Source organism: Petaurus breviceps, unplaced genomic scaffold (genome assembly GCF_028583685.1).
Source record: "Petaurus breviceps papuanus isolate PSGF00001 unplaced genomic scaffold, PetGlider_PUasm1.0 90769, whole genome shotgun sequence".
Lineage (NCBI taxonomy): Eukaryota > Metazoa > Chordata > Mammalia > Diprotodontia > Petauridae > Petaurus > Petaurus breviceps.
This window is the reverse complement of record NW_027187341.1, coordinates 5,860,442-5,870,801: the sequence shown is the minus strand read 5'-3', so window position 1 is coordinate 5,870,801 and position 10,360 is coordinate 5,860,442. Positions and strand designations below refer to the sequence as shown.

General features: G+C 37.3%; 1 pseudogene; it reads right to left on the bottom strand.

Moving 5' to 3' along the window:
- Positions 1-3,621: 3,621 nt before the first annotated feature.
- Positions 3,622-4,584, bottom strand: LOC138146733 (casein kinase I pseudogene; annotated as a pseudogene).
- Between the last annotated feature and the right edge of the window lie 5,776 nt (positions 4,585-10,360).

Below are 10,360 nucleotides of genomic sequence, written 5' to 3'. Positions count from 1 at the left end.
GGATTCGATCTCCAGGTCGTCCCAACACTGGAGCAGGTGCTCTTACTCGCTGTGCTACCTGGCCGCCCCCACATACTTTTTTTTTTTAAAGCAATTGGGGTTAAGTAACTTGCTGAAGGTTACATGGCCAGGTCTTTTTGGGTGGGTGCTAAGTGTCTGAGGCCAGGATCGATCCTAGGTCATCCTGACTCTGGGGCCGGTGCTCTTACTCACTGTGCTACGTGGCTGCCCCTTACACAAACTTTCTAATAGCAATTAGTAAACTATAAAAATGGAAAGTGACATGTACTATAAACAATAGACAACTATACTATCAGATTTTTTTTGACCATTTTTGGGAAATGTATAAGGAAGTTTATTTGATATGAGTTGTGAAGTTTCTGTTCTGTCAAAAATATCTATCAATAAACATTTTTTTAAAACAAAAATGAGTGTCACGACTCTATAAACAGTTCCTGCACTGCAATAACTTCCCTAAGAAATCTGGGAATTGGGGTCAAGCAGATTATCACCACTAAGTACTACTTTAACATTAGTGATTATAAACCCAAGCTAACTAGTTTTTATCCTGATTCTAACACAACTGATTCCCAAGGGCAAAGATGTTCCAGCAATATTGACCATATATAATAATATAATAATAATAATTCTTCCCTGGATGTAGTCCTAACATACTTCGCAAAACTCATTACATACATATTGCTATGGTCTCTCACTCGAATATCACAAGATATCTTCATTTTGGAAGTGGGAAGTAGTTGCAACTAACAACATATTTCACTAAATGGTTATTTTCATTCTCCTCTTATGTATGTGCACACCTAAGTAAAAAAGGTTTCAAGGTCTAAAAGCTCATATGGTTTTGTAAACTACTATAGTACATAGCGAAAATGAACATCTGTATCTGTCAAACGTTCATTATTTCTTCACATTTTTTTCTGTCCCTATCCATTCCCTAGTCTTATAAACATCCTCTTTCTATTTGATGGCATCTTATTCATAACTGTTGCAATGATATTGGCTCTTTTGTATATTTCAGGGTCTTTATATTGTTTCCTTTCCACCTAAATAATCAACCATATGGCTGACTTCTCATGAGATCACTCTAGGACAGGTGTTCCTAACTTTTTTTGTGTGTAATTGGACCCCTTTGGTAGTCTAATGATGCTTATGGGCTCTTTCTCAGAATAATGATTTCAAATGCATAAAATGAAATTCATGGGACTACAAAGAAAATAAATTATATGAAATATAGCTATCAAAACATTTTTAAAATCATTGATCTCATGTCATCTACCTCTGAATAGAACATCAACATTCAGGGATTTGGACTTACTATATAGGAATATGAAAGATATCCCACAGACAACATTCTTCTAAATCCTGGAATGTAAAATGTAGGATGAACACAAATAGTGTTTCTGAGTCTGGTTTCTCTTAATTTATATTATTTCCTAAATTTTATTGGCTAGATTCCCCCCCCCCCAACATTAGTAACTAAAATATAGCATGTCTTGGGCTTTCATAAGTAATGGGAATGTTTTCTTTAAAATCCCATTAAACATCACTAATGATTGACTTATAATGGGCTTATATAACAACAACAAAAAAGAACTAATTGTATTGCATCTACCTCATCTGTGGTCCTCAGCCATCTTCAGAATCCAACTGGGACAAAGGATCAGAGTACTGAATAGTCATTCAGATCTGGCTCTTCAGATGACTGGAAGATATTGGACTGACATCTTGCTATCGGTTATTTAAGTTCTCTTGATGAACAAATTGGTCATTTGCTGTTCCCATCCAGTCCTTAGCAATCAACCTGTAATCAGCTGAGCCAAGAGATCAAACAGACACCATACACATCGATATAGCTCCTTTATTCACTGTAAATAGAGAAGAAAAAGATTGACTGGCAGATAAGAGCGGCAGAAGTTACTAAATGGAGTCAAAGGAATCAGGACAATGCCACAGGATAAAAATTGTAAAATGAGAATTAAAGGATGTATATCCCTATTATATGAAAAGAATTATCATATATAAGAAAAACAATTTAAATGTGTATCCCAATAGTCCATAATGATGATATGGCATTAATACCATGACAGGAATATCATTATTTAATGACATAAAAGACACAATTTTGTCATCATGCAGCATAAAGGAATCTTCAACTAGTACACCTCTCTGTCATTCCTGAGGGATAGACCCAGATAAACTTGGTGAAAAATAGTATCTCGAAATTACTCCATTGCTACCAATAAAGATACTGCTTTTTCATGGCAATATGGAGAGAGGGCATTTGAAGTATTAGAAAATGTAGAATGCTAGGAGAAGCAGATACATTTGGTGAACAATTTATAGTCTAGTGGTTGAAACAGAATATGTGATGAGACAGTAAAGTGAATTGTAAAGCTGGAAAACTGGTTAGAGCCAGGTTGTATAAGACCTTAAATGCCAGGTTAAGGACTGTATTTTATTCTGAAGGCAATGAGAGTCCTTTCAAATGTTTTGAGCGGGAGACTGATATGGTCAGGACTGTGCTTTAGGAAGAGTATTATGATCTATATCATTATTATTAACGTAGCTGTGTGAAAGGCAGATTGCAAGGAGGAGAAACAAGGGTCAGTGAAATTACTTAAAAAGCTATACACATAAGAGAGGACATAGGAGCCTGAATTATGCCAGTGGAAAAGAGGTAGATATGTGAGAGGGCCCTTGGTACTGTGTAGTGAAAAGCATGGGAAACTGACCAAGCAAAAGATGGGACTGTATAGAGGTACTGATTATGCTTCCAAAACATAGCTCACCCCTATATGACCTCAGCAAGAACTGACATTCATGGTTTTTAATATTTACATTGATTACATTTATCTAAGCAAATTGCATACAGTCTTAGTTGTAAGGCTTTAACCAAATTTCTGTAACAAATATGCTGTTTTTTTTCTTAAACCAAGAACATCATAGAATTAATGCAGAGTCCTAAAGATAATCTAGTACACAAAGTTTTTAATATTCACTTTATATGCTGTTGTTTCTAGCACAGTAAGCAATCTTTCATATGCTTAAAAACTGGAATCTTCAGTTGCTACCAAGTCAATTTGTATACACAAAGAAATCATTAAAAAACATTTAAATTAACATCTTTCAAACCCCAGGGAGGGAAAAACCCTAAAAATGCACAATTGTGAGTATTTACAATTATCAAAATGTCAAAACCTCCTCATGAAATCATCAAAAATGAGATCTCAAAGCAGTACGTTTTCAAAACGAAAAGGTAACAACACAAAAAGCATGTTCACAATTTCTCCAACACTTGTGTCAACCATTTAATTTTTTTACTTAAAAAATGAAACAAACAAAAAAAAAAAACCCAAAACAAACCAAAAACTGGACACCATGTTTCATTCTATCAGTTAATATTCACAATTATGGTGGCTACAACTGCCCAAAGCCAGTTTATACTGAAATTAAATTCTTTACATCAAGTAAATGGTTAGCCACAACCCCTGTCAAGTGCACATATGAACTAAAACTTCGTTTGGGGAGCAATAAATGCTCCAATCAGGGGTTATATTTCATCTGTTCTCTTCATGCTTAGAAATCCTTTTGGGTTTAGACCTACTGACCCTGTGCACTGGAAGTGGCTACTGGTTGGGCCACATTCTGTTTTATTGCTGTCCAGTCAAATGTATAGTCGTATTGGTGGTTCAGAGTCTTGAAAAGTGCACGAAATAGTTGCTTCAGGTACACATAATCTGGTGCTTCTTCAAATCGTAGGCTCCTGCAATAGTTAAGATAGATGGCAAATTCTGCAGGGAACCCCCTACACAAACTCTCAACAGAAGTGGACAACTTTTTCTCGCTTATCTTTTCATACTTTTGTTTCTTTGTTGCAGCATTGAGTCCTTGCCAGGGTAGGCTGGTTCTATTAAAATACATGAGCACGTACCCTAGGGACTCCATGTCATCCCCACGGCTCTGCTCAATGCCAAGGTGTGCATTGATGCTGGCATACCTGGCAGTGCCAGTGAGATTTTTATCTTCTCTGTAAGGGATATGTTGCTTGGTTTTGGTGTCTCGGTACTTTTTGGCCAAACCGAAGTCAATAAGGAATAACTTATTGGCATGTCGGCCAGTGCCCATGAGGAAGTTGTCTGGCTTGATGTCTCTGTGTATGAAGCTCTTTGCGTGCACATATTCCACTCTACTGATCATCTGGTCGGCCAACATGAGCACGGTTTTCATCGTGAACTTGCGGGAGCAGAAATTGAAGAGGTCTTCGAGGCTGGGGCCCAGGAGGTCCATGACCAGCACGTTGTAGCCTTTATCCCGGCCATACCAGCGGATGTGGGGGATGCCCACCCCACCCTGAAGGGCCTTGTAGAGCTTGCTCTCGTGCAGCAGCCGGGGCGAGCGGGCCTTCTGCGACTCCAGCTTCACCGCCACCTCCTCGCCGTTGGAGACGTTGACTGCCAGGTAGATCTTCCCGAAGGAGCCAGCCCCGATCTTCTTCAGCAGCTTGTATTTCCCTCCGAAGACTAATTCGGTGCTCTTGGAGGTTTTCTTGCTGGCCATAGCCATGGTGCGGGCATGGAAGGAGGAGAGGGCGGGGGGGGGGGGGGGGGGGGGGGGGGGGCCCTGGGAGGGGTGGGTGGTGGGGAATGGATCGGGGGGGGGACCAGGATGCTCGTCCCAAAGGCTGAGGGCTGCGTGGAGGAGGAGGCAGCGGCAGCGTGTGCAGGCCCCCTTGGGGCCGACTGCCAGCCCCAGGGTCACTAGTCTCAGCCGGAATGCTTCAAGGAGATGTCCTGGGGCTGAAGGAGGCCGGGGAGCAGCTCACTACCGCCTCACTACTGCTAGCTCCAAGCTCACCCTGCCACAGCAGCCATCTTGTTCCTCGGGCTGATTTAGATCCATTTCTAAGAACACGACCTCCCCGCCCCCACCCACCCCCAGCGCAGACCCTCTGCCGGGCCCTGGGAGGGATGTGTTACTGTGGCTGCTTGGATTTCTGTTCTCTCCATCCGCAACTTTAGAAGAAGTGGCTCACTGAGCCTTGGACACCATCCAGCCCAAACCCCCCTTTTTGCAGATCAGGAAACTGAGACCCAAAGAGTAAAGTATTTTTTTTTTTTTAAGTACTGATTGCCTTCAATAGGAAAGGATATTTGTGAGCATGTTAGTTAAGTAAACAAAAATTGTACTGGCATGTGATTAAACCTAGCATTTTGTTGTTGTTTTGCCTTTTGGAAGGGAGAAGGCAGTGCAATTGAGGTTAAGTGACTTGCCCGAGGTCACACGGAGGCGGTGCTCTATTCACTGTGTCCCCTAGCTACCCCTAAACCTAGTTGCATTTGAAGACAGGTATTTAAAGGGGTTGACTGGGAGAGTGGAAGAGAACTAAAAAATAACGCCAGAAACTGTTGCCCTCTCATTGAGGTGCTAAAGAAAGTCACTGGAAGTGGAATGCTGCAGCGAGAAGTCCTGTTGAAATGAGCCTTGTTCTTTAATAAAATCATCCCCACCAATTACTTACCACCCCTTGATTAAGTAGTGATTAATTACAATTATAATTAATTAAATCGATTTAAATACTGATATCTCTGTGTATGTACATTTATACAAATATATATACACACATAATATTTGTGTGTGCACACAAACACACACACATATGGGGGATGGTAAAGAATTCCATTTATCTAAGTCATTGATAATGTTCGGTCCTTTCAGTCGCATACAATTCTTCATGACTTCATTTGGGGTTTTCTGGGCAAAGATAATGGAGTGGTTTGCCATTTCTTTCTCCAATCCAAATCAATAGCAAAACAGAAATCAAAGAAAGTATGTATAGGAGAATATATACCCATTAATCTGGAGTGAAGGAAGTCTTCCATTGTGAGTGAGGTTGGAAGGAACTTAAGAGTTCAGTTTAGCCCAACCTCGACCTGGAACTCAAAGTTTTAATACAGTTTTTCCTGGGTTAAAGATTTCTGAGAGTAAAACCTGATTTTGTGTGTTTCACTGTAAATTGGGGCAGTCTGACAAAGTGACTGATTTGAGTTTCCTCTAGGAAATTACATATACAAATGGAATCAAAGGTCCAGTCTTTAGCCCTAATGTAAATTACATTCTCCCCTTTCTCATGAAGAATGGATGTATTCTTATGCAGTTGCAGTACCTTGATGAGAAACACTTCTATTGAGAGAGCCTGAGGTAGAAGAAACTAGGGCTCTCCATGCTATTAAGTAAAAATTGGACTGGGGGTGGGGAGAGTGGGACACAGAGAGAGAGAGAGAGAGAGAGAGAGAGACAGAGAGAGAGAGACAGAGACAGAGAGAGAGAGAGAGAGACAGAGAGAGACAGAGACAGAGACAGAGAGAGAGAGACAGAGAGAGAGAGAGACAGAGACAGAGACAGAGAGACAGACAGAGACAGAGAGAGAGAGACAAAGAGACAGAGAGACAGACAGAGGGAGAGAGACAGACAGAGAGACAGACAGAGAGACAGAGAGAGGAGAGAGAAAAGGGGAAGAAAGAGGGTGGGAGAGAGGAGAGGCAGAGGGGGAGAGAAAGAGAAGGGAAAGAAAGGGTGGGAGAGAGGAGGGGAGGGAGAGAGGACAGGTAGAGGGAGAGAAGGAAAGTTGAGAGTGAAAGAAACAGGGGGGTTAGGGCAGGAGGGAAAGAGACTGAGGAAAAGGGAGAGAGAAAGAGGGAGTGAGAACAGAGGCAGAGTTCTGGTGCTAAACAGAAAGAACTGCCCAGAGATTAGTTACCTAAGGGCACTTTTGGATGAACTATAGTGAAGAAATCATTTCAAGATGATTTCATAAGAAAATCAGTGAGAATAGAGAAAGATACCAGGTTTTACCTCAGGTTTAGGTTATTTAAATGTGTAGTCTGGTTAGTTTAGGCAAGATAGTATTGGAACAGGTTGAGAAGAGCTCAGGTCCCCAAACTTCTCCCCTTCCCAACAACAAAATAAACTTCAGTTATAGCCTAGAAAGCCACATCAGATTCAGTACTGAAATCACTATGTGTGTGTTTATGTATATGCATATGTTTGTATCTGTTTCATACATATCAAATGAAAGAAATCTGGTGTCAGTAAAATATCTTGTATTGATGGAAAAAATATCTGGCATTTGGAATTAGAGATCTAGCACAACTAAAAATGAAATAAATAGAAAAAGGCAATAAAATAAAAAAAAGTTTTAGGAAATTTGAAGAAAATCGTGAAATCAATGGAAATAAAGCTAACCTACAGAAGCAACAGAAAATATAGCAAAACAAAATCAAAGAACATTTTAATTGGGAAGAGGTTTTGGAACTTTCCAAGGAAAGATGACAGAACTGGAAAGTAAAGCTATAAGAGATAATCTAAAAAAAATCATCAGAATTCAAATCATAATTTTCAGGAATTGGTCAAGTGAATTTCCTGAAGCTAGTAAGATCAACAGACAGCCACAGGTTTACATAATTCACTTGATAACCTCAAAGGCAAAATTCACCTTAAACTTCAGAACTTCATCAAGATAGAGTCCTAAAAATGCTAAGAGTAAATCTGTTTGGTTTTTATATTCATCAAGGTATGCCTTATTTGAACTAAATAGGAATATTGACAAATCATTTAAAAATGGAAAAAGATGGATTTTGATTCCAGAAAGAATGGGAAGATTTCACTTTGTATCATACTCAGATAAGCTAGGATTTTTTGTTTAATCTTAAAATATATTTTTGATTTACCACAACATTCCTAAAAGTTTTGCCAAGAAAATGGAGTTGTTGTTTTTTTTTAATATACTAATAAGCCAGAGAGTAAATTGCAAGATATTTCCTGGAGAGACTATGCAGTTGGGGAATTTTGTCATGAATGTTATTAATATTAGGTAAAATTCAAATCACTAACGTATACTAGAGAATTGAATGTGATCCAGAGTCAAGAAAACAACAATGGGAGTGATATAAACTGAAATTATCTCAAGGACAGGGAGAGAATAACAATTGGAAATTATCAAAAGTAAAAGGATAGTCTGTTAGGATTGCTATGATGTGAAGAAGTTTCAAATAGGAGTAATTTTTTATGAATAATTATTCTAGTTTTCTATATTTACAGTATAATGACTTTTTAATATCCTTCGTCAAGATCCTATGAAAAAAATGGCATTTGTGCACAATTGGTGAGAGTAGAAAGGGTTCTTTCAACGGACTCTGAAAATGCTCTCAATCAAGTACTCTCATTTTTGAGAATCCATTGGACAGGAAGGAGGTCAAGTTAGTCAATGCTTAAAGAAATTAATTTTAGCTGTTACCAGGGAGATCAAATACTGAAGATGAAATTTAAATACTTTAGCCACGTAATGAGAAGATGGAACTCATTAGAAAAGACCTTGATATTTGGAAAGATTGAAGACAGAAGGAAAAAGGAATGGCAGATTATGAGATTGATGGATAGTATCATGGAAACAATGAACATTAACTTGGATGGACTGTGAGAGATAGTAGATTATAAAAGGACTAGTTGTGCTATGGTCCACGGGATTAAGAAGAATCAGACATGACTGAATAACAAAAATGAGTGTGGAATAAATTGGGTAGATGAATAAGAATTTTATTAAAATGCTTTAAATTTATTCTTCTATAAAAATATTGCAAAGATCCAAAAGGAAGCTAGGGCAAGAAAAATATATTTGATTTAAATATTTTGATTTAAATATTTGAATAAAGAAGATAGCCATGGAAGAAAAGGAAGAATGAGTAATTTTAAATTCCAACAGAGCTATTCAGGAGAAGTCAACAAATAGTAAGGGTTAAACACTTTTAAAGGTAAACTGAAAGTTTATGTTCTGTAGAGTAAATTAACAACTGAAGCTTGTGTTGTAGAAGTATTGTGTGAGTGATAGTATCTGTAAAAAAGAGGTATTAAAAAATTATACTGACTACTGAAGTAATTTCAAAACATGCTCTAGGTATGACAGGTGAATGTCTTCGTTTATGAAGATGAAGTTTCTAATTGACTGAGAATATGGGTGAGCATTAGAATAATTAAAATCAGACTAGTTAAAGGTTATATAGATAAATTGTATATTTTAAAAAGAGAAAAAATATGACTGAGCAAAAGGTATATAATATTTATAAAACCAAACCAAACCAAAACTATTAATGCTTTTCATTCACCTAAATAGAGAAAAGCAGTTTATAGACTCGATAAAAGTAAATAATCAACTTTTTGCTCTACTCCCTATCAGTCTGTCTTTTGTTCTTGCTCTTGCTTTTACTCCCCCTATCCTAAAAGCGTAATTGAAGGAGAAAAAAAATTACTATGCTGACTCCAGAAAATCAGCATTTGCAATCATGAGTTCATTTCTAATTAGAAACCATTAAAAGGAAATATCTATACCATCTCTATCAAGATTAATGGAAAGCCAGATTACCCACATTAAAAAAAAAAATGGAGGGAATTGCTGCAAATAATGAAGAAATAAAATCAGTAGAGAATTTATACAGTTACATGAAAATAATAGAGTATATAAGATACCTACAACATATTAAATAGCTGTTACACAAAAGAATAAAAAATCCAAATAAACTAATATGTGTGTGTGAATATGTACACATAAATATAGATACATTGGCTTGTATATTATATACACATAGTGGCTTGTGTGTGTGTGTGTGTGTGTATACAAGCTAGTGAAGAAAAATCATATAAGGATAACCAGGAAAAGATGAATTCACAAATTCTATCAAATTTTAAGAGTAATTTTTTTAAGAAAAAATAATTTTAAGAATAAATACTACTAGTAGTTGATAAACTTTTCAGGAATTTGTATCTCCAGCATTCAAAATGATTTAGAGAAGTGAGAGTTGAAGAGAGAAACCTAATGGAATCCCTGGCAAAACATGAAATTTACCGTTTAATACCTGTGAATGAACTACCACCCTTATTTGGCAGCAGGATACCCAATTAATAATCTAGATTTTTTTTAAACAGTGAAAAAGCCTATTCAGAAGTTGAACTTTTAAAATTATTGAATGTTACAGATATCCCAGTGTTTCCACCTTCAGTACTTACACAGTTCATGCTTGGTTCCTTTGTCTGTAAAATGGGAATAATTCTTTTACTTCCTACTTTAAAGTTAGGAGATTGTTTTGAGGATAAAACTCAAGTTAATGTTGATAAATTGTTTCATAAAGCCAAAGCACCATATTAATATAAATATTTTGAAAAAATAAAGTGATAGAGGATAAATCAAATAAAGTAGGAAAACCAAGAAGGTGAAATAAAGGTTGTAGCAAATCCAGGCTAGAGAATTAATAATTCTAAGTCATAAAAAGAACGAGTTTATCCAGTACAT